Source organism: Diaphorina citri, unplaced genomic scaffold, assembly GCF_000475195.1.
Source record: "Diaphorina citri unplaced genomic scaffold, Diaci psyllid genome assembly version 1.1 scaffold247, whole genome shotgun sequence".
Classification (NCBI taxonomy): domain Eukaryota; kingdom Metazoa; phylum Arthropoda; class Insecta; order Hemiptera; family Psyllidae; genus Diaphorina; species Diaphorina citri.
In genome coordinates this window covers 140208-151052 of record NW_007377684.1, presented here as the reverse complement: position 1 = coordinate 151052, position 10845 = coordinate 140208, and positions in this window count along the sequence as shown.

The following is a 10845-nucleotide window of genomic DNA, read 5'->3' as shown; positions in this document are numbered from 1 at the left end:
GCATTGTTGGTGGTCTGAAATCATTCTGTATCCAGACATTATAATGAAGAATTCATTATAGGCGCATCGGATCAGATTCATGGTGATGTGTAGCCAAGGTTCGTCCACATGGGAGAACGTAATGTCGAGTTCATATTGTGCGTTGAAAATTTGTTAGCTTTGTGTTTGGAATTCGGGTACGCTCAACCTTGTGATCCGTCGCTTGTGGGGATAAATTTTATTGAGTGGAGATAGCGCCCTTTATTTGTAATTTCTTAAGTACCTACTTTGAATTATAACCAACCAATAAATAAATAGCTTCTAGTTGAGGCCAGAATTGCAAAAGCAGCAGTTTATAAGCAAATAAAATGCTGTAATCACGTCAGTTGTAATGAGGCTCTCCCGCTTTACCACTGTCATCTTTTCTTCTTTGAATATGCATTAGTTTGAATAGTTTGTACTTTTACTTCTGTGAGGAATTTTTTACATTCACTAATGTACCCAAGTACACATACCTAATGATTTTGTAAGTGATTTACTACCTACATGCCTAGTTGTCCACCTAGCCTCCTTGAACCAAGATTATCCAAACATGTACATTTTTGTTAAGTATCTCAGACCAGAAAAATGAATGTACCCAAGCCATGTTTTCCATTCTATTTTCCCTCTTCTGAAACCGTTCATGAAGGTGTGATAGCACCTGTACCTGCTGGGTTCTACAGCAAACTCAGGTTGACAAATTCTTGTGAGTTGTATTCACAAATTGTACATTTTACACAAAAATGGATGGCACCCTAGTGCTATAGATTCAAAAATTGACAAGTCCTTTTGAAACTGAGAGCAAGTCTAGGGTTCAGAATTGTCTGGAACCCATCATTACCATCCCTGGCTTTTTTTTATAAATCCTACTTCACAGAACTCTTTATTGTGCTCCAAATTATCAAAATAGAATCCCTGTAAAGGTAAAGTGGTTATATCCTACTGTGAAAATTTTAGGGGTGGGGGAATCAGATATGTAAAGCAAAACAGGTACCTATGCTCCTTAATATATCCAATACTATGCCATAAAGAGTTAATTTTTGCTAGGTGGATATGCTTATGGCTTAAGGCAAAGGTACCAAATGTTTGAAGAAATGAATGACACATTGCTAAGGCTGATCACTGTTCTATAGGGTCATGTTATTTTTCTGTTATTTTATTACCTAGTAAGTAAAATAATAATAAAAAAACGTACTTAATATTTTTTTATTATTATTTATTAAAAATTTTGGGTCAGTTAACTACTTTTAGGTACTTTGTAGACAATTTATCATTTCAATAACTTAACTCCAAGGAGATTTTTGTAACTCATTGTGAAGTATTAAAGTGAAAAGTGTGTACCCAAGTTCATGCAAATGTACATGGATTAACATAAACATTCCATCAGGATAACTCACATTCAGTTCATGGATGTTAATTCCAAGGTAAGCTTTTATTAAAATATTCTATGTGTGTATACTGACTGACCTAAGTAAGTGCCTACAGTTCTTCCATTTGTAGGACTTGTGCCAAGAGCTGTGTTGTGCTTGGGATGAATTGATTTAGAACAGAGAAACAACCAATAAGTAAAATAATGAAGTTGTAATTAAAAAAGAGGGTTTAAAAAAAAAAAAAAAAAAAAAAAAAGAAAAAACCAAAAAGTAAAAAAAAGAAAGTGTAAATAAAAAAAAGGGTTAAAAAAAAAAAAAAAAAATCAACCAAGTAAATGTGCGTTGGTAGGTAGGTGTAACTTACTGGTAAGTACATACTGAGGGTAAGAGTACCCAACCAAGGTCTTATTTAAGGGTACCTACCTATCAACCAAGAGAAATTTTCGGTGCACTGTAGGTAGGTAGGTACCTACATACTCTCCAAACACACCTGTCATCAGTATTTCCTAGGAATGTAGTAATGGAATTACCTACTTAATTCATATGACTTAAATCTTGTACAGATTAGTAAATGTAGTTAAAGTTAAACCACAATGGTTTACTTAATTATAGATAATAAGTTGTGTGGGTAATATCTCCTCTCCTACAGACATAGTGACATACCTTAAACATTAAACAAACCTACCTATTCTTAGATAAATCACTATCAGCGAGATTTTGTAAATATTTTTCATGCAAACAAGCGTTTAAGAGCGTCTCTACGCTCGAAATTAATGTCTTTAATCCTCCATTTTTTCATGTAATCATCGAGAATTTATTCCGTTTCCTAGAATTCCACACCGTGTTATTAGAATCCAGTGGTAGGAGTTTAGGATGGGAGTAGGTATGTTATCATTGTGCTTGCTTCCCTAGGTGCACGCTATATTGATATACATAGCATTGTTGGTGGTCTGAAATCATTCTGTATCCAGACATTATAATGAAGAATTCATTATAGGCGCATCGGATCAGATTCATGGTGATGTGTAGCCAAGGTTCGTCCACATGGGAGAACGTAATGTCGAGTTCATATTGTGTGTTGAAGATTTGTTAGCTTTGTGTTTGGAAGTTTAAGTACCTACTTTGGATTATAACCAATAAATAAATAAATAGCTTCTAATTGAGGCCAGAATTGCAAAAGCAGCAGTTTATAAGCAAATAAAATGCTGTAATCACGTCAGTTGTAATGAGCTTCTCCCGCTTTACCACCATTAATTAAAGTCATGATAATAATGAAAGTGTGTGATTCCCAAGTACCTAAGTAAGTACTTATATCCGCAATTCCGCATATAAGTAAAGTCAGTTATTGAGGAGGTCGGGTAAAAATTTTGCTGATCTTGTGGTCCGTGAGTAAGTAGTGACTGGAGAAACCAAAAGATCTCACAAGGGTCAAAACTTGCTGATTGCCTATCTATAACCTCTGTGTACCATACATCTGCTGGCCACTCACTTTCTATATCACTTGTGTGCAGAATATCTGAGCTCTCTTTTTAAAACAATGGCAGAAATAATACTCGGGTCCAGAGGTCCATGTGAGGAGCTTGTTTGGTTCAGGCTATCGTGATTTTAACTAGATTCCAGGCCCAGGAAGGTAGCATTATGTATGGGATTGTTTCAAAATCTTAGTGGTTCATTGTGTTTTCCTTCTTACGTAGGTTAGGTACCAATATGACATACCTACCTACTCACTACTCAGGCACAGCAGGCTCTCAGCCCATCTATCCTTTTTAACTCAAGTACTTAATATCCAGGAGGAAAGAACCAAAAGATTGGTTGGTAGAATCTGCCCTAGGCATTAATGCAGAGTCTCGTTTTACTTTCCTTGCCTATAGGTGATTTTGTGATTTAAACAGTAGATCTTCATATTCTCTATCTCTCGGGGTTTATGCGTTGTTATCTTATAAGCTTGTAACTACTATTGAGCTGGGGTATCGAACTGCGGACCCTAGCTATTAGGTAACTTGCATAGATGCTGGTGTACTCTTATAGGGTACCATTTTTATTTTATACAGTGCATTCATAAAGCTAGTTGTACCTCCCTCAATTTTGGATATTAAAAGTAAAAATACCTACTCTAGAATTTAATTTAGGTAAAATCACAGAACACAGATCACTGGATCACTCTCAAAAAAGTTTTTTATTTTCTCATTTTTATTTTTAAACAAAGGGGCGCGTTCCTGGAATAATTTTTATACCTATTCTTAGATAAATCACTATCAGCGAGATTTTGTAAATATTTTTCATGCAAACAAGCGTTTAAGAGCGTCTCTACGCTCGAAATCCTCGAAATGAATGTCTTTAATCCTCCATTTTTTCATGTAATCATCGAGAATTTATTCCGTTTCCTAGAATTCCACACCGTGTTATTAGAATCCAGTGGTAGGAGTTTAGGATGGGAGTAGGTATGTTATCATTGTGCTGCTTCCCTAGGTGCACGCTATATTGATATGCATGGACACGCATGTCCCGTACGGGACATTTTGAAAAGTGCCCAAAATACGGGACGTCCCGGGAAATACGGGACGTCTGGCAACCCTAATTGGTGGAGATAACAAAATACCTAGCATCTCACATTGGTGGAGATGACAAATTCACTTCTCACATTGGTGGATATGTCAAAATCACTTTTCATTGGTGAAGATGTCTCAAGCACTTCTTACATTGGTGGAAATAGCACATTCACCACTAGGTACATTTTATTCTTGCTAGTGACTGAGTCGCCTCAGCGTCGAGTAGGTAGGGTTAAAAAATCTAGACTTGAATGAGAGTCATAGTTCATAGCATGATAGACTCGGATCCAGAGTTTCTATCTAACATAACCTACCTACAATCATGAGCTCTTCGGGTCCTGTGGTCCTCTAGTCATCTAGTGCCCCGTATGTAATTGTCTCTTCTTCTTCTTCTTCTTCTTCTTCTTCTTCTTCTTCTTCTTCTTCTTCTTCTTCTTCTTCTTCTTCTTTTCGCCTTTTCCCGTGTACAGACGGGGTCGGCGTTTTTCGTCAGCCTCTCAGTCAGCCCTAACTAGAGTGAATATCTACTCACTCATCCATTGCTTTGGGCTGACATTTGGTTTTGGCTACAAATTTTATGAGTAATTGTCTAATGGTCAATAATAAGTAGTAGAATAAATATAAATTATAAACTAATACTTAGGTACTCATCCATTACTTAACGAGCAATTAAGTGACTTTGAAACTAGACATACAATCTTGGTATCCGAGGTGTGTTCATGTGGTAAGTTACCTCAGGGTTGCAGTTTTAACATCTCCACCAATAAAAGAAATGATTTTGTCATCTCCACTAGTATGAAAAGTAATTTTGTCATCTCCACTAATATGAAAAATGATTTTGACATCTCCACCAATATGAAAAGAGCTTTTGACATCTCCACCAATATAAAAAGTGATTTTGACATCTCCACCAATATAAAAAGTGATTTTGACATCTCCACCAATATAAAAAGAGCTTTTGACATCTCCACCAATATGAAAAGTGCTTTTGACATATCTACGAATATAAAAAGTGATTTTGACATCTCCACCAATATAAAAAGTGATTTTGACATCTCCACCAATAATATGACCAGCTAGTAGTTTATCTGCCCTTACCGAACTTGTTTGTGAGTGGGTGCATAGCTACATAGACATAGTTGCGTCGGTACTTTGATTAGTTTAGCTACAAGTTCGTCGGATTACCTTCTTGACATAGGTACGTGTCTTCAAAATGTTCTTCGTGTTCAGAATGTATGAGTTCTCATGTAACTTTGAATGAAAATATCGAGCAGTCTGACAACACTGTAAAATGCCATCAGGTTTTGAAGAGGACAATAATAATACTGAAAAATAAAAAATCCTTCTTATCCATGTTGTGATGTATTTTTCCCTCTCCTCGGATCGGTTTGGTATACCAGAGCTAAAAACCGGTTTTCAGGTTCCCAATAGAACCACAAGGTCATTCGGTAACTGAATTCTTTGCTCATGAGTTGATACTGAGGCATTTTTATTATCATTATTATCTTAAAAGAAAGAGAAGTATAGAAAAGAAATGTTTTCGGTCCGATTTTTTTCTCCAAAGACAATTTTGTTTTTTGTTTCGTTTTATCATTTATTATGTAAGAACTGAGAAAGGTGTAAAGGCACGTAGGTACGTGTGAATATGTACAATCTTCTAGACTCCTCGAAGATAGCTGGAAGACACAGACAAAGGAACATATTATGGAGAAAACATTTCAGCGTGAAAATTTGACTAATTAAGGAAATCATTTATTTAGGTCCTGTTTTTCTTCTTCGCCTTCTCCCGTGTTCAGACGGGGCCGTTGTTTTTCGTCAGTCTGTCAATCAGCCCTAGGATGATTACTTTGGGCTGACATTACTTAAATATAAAGTCAAGTACAAGACAACAAAATTATATCTGTAAAGAGGTGCTCCATTAAACTGAGGGACACAGTGGGACATCTTATTCTAAGCTGAGAATCCTACATCAAAGCACCATAAGGCGGTCTCTTATTTGATCCCTTGTGTGCCTCGTCCATTTTAATCTGGGACTATTACAATGAATTAAAGCATTAGGATTAAAGAAACCTGTCTAAGTGGGACCCGTCTAAATGGGGAAAAAATCGTGGCCCCTTCATGTATAATATTGTAATTGGGAAACCTCGATGAGTGTGAAAAAATTGCCGGTCCCTTGGATTCCCAATTAGACAGGTGCGACTGTATGTACTTAAAATATTTCTCCTTCAGAGGCAAGATATGAGGAAATTCGGCAACAGTTTCTGTAATATTCGAGTTCTGAAGCCATTCTTGGTATATGTACACCTCGGGTTATCTCGGATGCTGAGAACCCCTTCTCTAGAGCTGATCTTCTAGAGTGCTATTCTTGAACCGTGGATTTTTACAGTGACATTTGATAAGTAGATCATACTTGGAACGCTTGAGAGGTTTAACATTGATACCTATGAAAGTTGGTTGTGAACCTTGTCTGTGGCTTGGGATATCAAATTCCAACCTACGCCATGCTACGTAAGAAAAGCTCACCACACTGAAGAATCTGTAGGTACCTGGAGAAGATGGGTATCATTAAAAATATATATTACATTTTTATCTAAATATCTATATTTTATTTAAGTAAATCTCATATTAATGTACTTATATTATATATCTATAAGTAAATATTTTCGTGAAACTTGATCTCTTAGGTAGGTATACATTTTGTGGTTCTGGCAAAAAATGGATAACAACAGTCTTGTGATAATCACTTTTGGAATTTTCTCGAGTGAATCCCTTCTATTTTTACTTTACAATAAAATTCCATGGTCGCCATCATCATCTGATTCTCTATCTTGTGCGATTTTCTTGCAGTTGTCTTAGGTTCTTGTAGTGGTCCATTCTTTGTTTTAATTAGGCAAAATCCCTCTTGGGATGAGCTATTCTTCTTCAAATGATTTTTGTCCATTCACAAAATCTGAACAGTCTCAGTAATATAGGTAACAGGTAATAGTCCTCTTTCATCAGAGTGTATGCTAGGAAGAGAGAAGAAGGGGGTCTAGTGTGTACATAGGGTAAAATAATACTCAAATAAGCATCATTCAATAGGATAAGGAAAGTCGTGTGATGTTCACAGATAAATCAGTTAATTCTGAAGACATGGTTAATGTTATTGAATTGGAAATTAATCAGTTTTAAAGAAAAGTATATAACAATTAAAAAAATTCTATAATCACTTAATTACCTCAATAAATGGACGAGTTATAGCAAATTAAAAATCAAAAAATCCTTAAGGGTGTCGATGACTGGGTGTTTTACCTTATGTACGAGCAAACCAGCAAACGTAGTCTTGTGTAATGGTTATGGACTACAATCAAGCATAGACAAAGCTTTCACCACGATGATTTTATTTCTGAGCAAGCCGGTTAAATTGAAAACGCTTTTTGCGCATGCCCATGCCGTATAGGTCCCTTAGGATGTCCCCGTCAGATGAGGGATAAGAGACGAATATAATTTACTCCCTTCTGTTGGGACGAATAGAATGTGTCCTTTCCTTTATCACCTTATTGTCTACAACTGATTGAACTCGTACATCCAGTATCAGAAAGTGTACAGAAAAAGCCCAAAGTGGCTGAGATATTGGTGGTAGGGTTGCCAGATCATTTTTAGCCCAAAACGGGACAAACGACCTAAAACGTTCATATTAGTGGAGATGTAAAAATTACTTCTCATATTAGTGGAGGTGTCAAAATTACTTCTCATATTAGTGGAGATGACAAAATCACTTCTTATATTGGTGGTAGGGTTGCCAGATCATTTTTAGCCCAAAACGGGACAAACGACCTAAAACGTAAAAAAAAACGGGATTTTGGATGAAAATACGGGACAAGCAGCTTTTTAATCCCCCCCCCCTAGCCCTCACCCTCACCCTGCAATTTTTGGAAGAAAAAAAAACACTCAATTTTTAAAAACGAAAAAACCTCGGCCCCGCCGGGAATCGAACCCGGACCTCCTGCGTGCAAGCCTAGTGTGATACCCACTCGGCCACGGAGGTTGCTCAACTCTGTATAATTTTAATGATTGTATAGTGGATAATGGTTTTAATTGATAGATCGATAGTTCCATCATTTTCAGAGTATTGAGCATTCATTGTTCCCTGACTTCGAAATAAATTCTCTTTCTGTCTTCATAAACTAAGTTGAGACGTTCCCTACGGTCGATGCTCTCCTACAAATCAATGCATAGTAATTTTAAGTGCAACAATTAAACTTTATCGTGCAACCAGGTCCAAGTCGAACTTAACTTCGTCGAGACTTGAGGTAAAAAAGATCCATCTTTAATTTCTTGATGAATGATGTTTTATTTAAATTTATTTAGGTAAAGACGAGTAATGTGGTGCTTGTACTAGTGGTGGTGTAATGTTGATGGCTTTATTGTGAGTGTATTTAAAGTGTTCATTATCATTCAAGCCTGCCATTTTGCTTTATTGGTGCAGGTGTGGTGTAATGTTGATGGCTTTATTGTGAGTGTATTTAAAGTGTTCATTATCATTCAAGCCTGCCATTTTGCTTTATTGGTGCTTTTACATAAAGCTAAATCAAAATTTTGAAGGTGTACCTTCAAAATCAAGCCCCCCCAAAAATTTAGGCAAGAACCGCCTATGTGTAAGGCATCCTTAACCTTGAGGAAAAATGTTGTTCGAATACGAATTAGAAAGTGTAGGTGCCTATCTCATCAAATCATTTGCAATTTGCATAAAAAAGAAAATATCAAAATAGGAATGCAATTTTTTGTCGAGCCCAGAAATCGAACTTGATACATTCTGCAAGGAGCTTCGATACAACGGAGCTTTATTTTTTTGAGAATCTCTGAGGCAAAACCACTTGTTGGGTGAATATTCAAACTTGTTCTGGGAATACATAATTATGTACTTGTTTAGGTGCGTCCCGCTGTTTTCAAATATATGCTGTGGGGATACATTTACGATTCTAAACGTATGTTGTGTTTCCTTTTAAATCCAGCGTTGTACACCCCCCCATATCTCAAAACAAATTAGAAACTCAAGGAATTAGGGATGCTTAAAAGGTTAGCTCATTCCTTTATAATATCCTTGTAGGAAGGATATGGATTTCGAACATTTCCTCTCGACGCGAGGCTGGAATTCTCTGTATTTTGAATCCTGCTTTGAAGCTATGTAAGCGGAACAGGGATTTGGAAGTTCCTGTTAAATTGTTAATTCTAGGATGTCAAACTTCATTAGCTGTCATTAGCGCTGTGTTTATGTTAGGTTGTTATAATTATAACAATGTGGTTTTACTAATAATTATGTTTTGCTTTACGTGTGTAATGTGTAAATTACATTCGTTGTTTTTTAATATTAATAATCTTATTGTAGGTTGGATTCTTGTATCCTATGTATACTTTGTATACTCGTATTCGTATGTAGGTATTCTGAAATCCCTAATTCTTGCGTCAGAGGAAATTTCTCGGTACTTAAATTCCAAGTTGTTTATCTGACGATAATTTCTGAACATAATAATCTCTCGTTTCAATATTTTCTACGAGGATTTTGTAATTTTCATCGGTGAACTTATTTAAGTACTTGACAATATTACTATATTACATTCTCCATTCACCATTGAAAGTTTCAAGTTCTAAGCACGTCGCTCTAGTATCTGTCTTGAATGACTGATCTTGCTTTATGATTTGTTGACTTGAGTTTCAGAAAAAGTACAGAAAAATATTCAACACTGTTACCTGTGCTTCTTTACTTTCCGTGTCCATGAGATAGGCATGTACAGCGAGATATTTACATATGTATCAACATGAGGTGTACATTCTTAGGTATGTCTATGTATTTACATAATAATTATATGGAGATTTCTGAGATATTTATGTACACAAAGTGAATGTTTTTATCCCAAATTTCCTGAAGCTTTCTCATATTCAGATCTGATAGAAATGCTTGTCATAGACGTCCTAGAAATCGGACTTATGTGTTCATTGTTCAACATAAATTGTACAAAGTACTCAGTGTCTTGATACATACTTACATACTTTGGCTGGAACTTAGTACTCACCCGAGACATTACCAATATTCCATATAACTTACATACGAGTATGCGGCTTTAGAACGCTTAGTAACATACCTCTCTGTAAGTATTTATCTTTGAATTTACCTTTCTGATTTTATGTAGCTTTGAACATACATATGTGTAACTTATAAACAACACACTTAGCTACAACCTAATCTACCTATGATATGAATGGAACCCACAACAGTGCTGGTATATTAATCATTTTAATCCACACGTAATGAATCATTACAAAAACATGTTCCCTGAACTACCTATAATATAGGTACTCTGTATGAATTGTTGAGCTGTGTCCACACATAGTTGACGGCCATTGATCGAACATAGGCCATTGATCGAACACAGCTTAAAGGTGTGTCCAAGCATATCGCTGATTGACGGCCGGTCGTTCTTTCCGATACTGATGGTCCGTCAATGATGTCAATCGACGAGGAGAAACTGTGTTATAGAGACATTGTGGACGGTTCAGTCGACATTGATCGACGGCCGATCGACTCTGTGGAAACACCCCCAGACTCCCTTCCGTTCCAACATTTGGTTTGTCCCTTGGATTCCCTTCCATCCAGGTGTGTCTCTGTGTCTGCATCGTGCCTTTCGTGTTCCTACATTCTACCGTTGAACCTTTGACACGTTTGGCAACGTAGCCTACTTTTTAGATGAATCCTTGCTGCCATATTCAAATGGATAACGTATAAGTGTAATCCAATGGTCACAATGTAATCTCCGGTGATATAAGCTGCCCATTTGATCACTGCAATGGCCAATGAGTCATGAAACGCGCAAACAGTGAGTATTAACAGATCAGAGAGTAAAGTAGGTAATAGACATGCTTGAGGTATG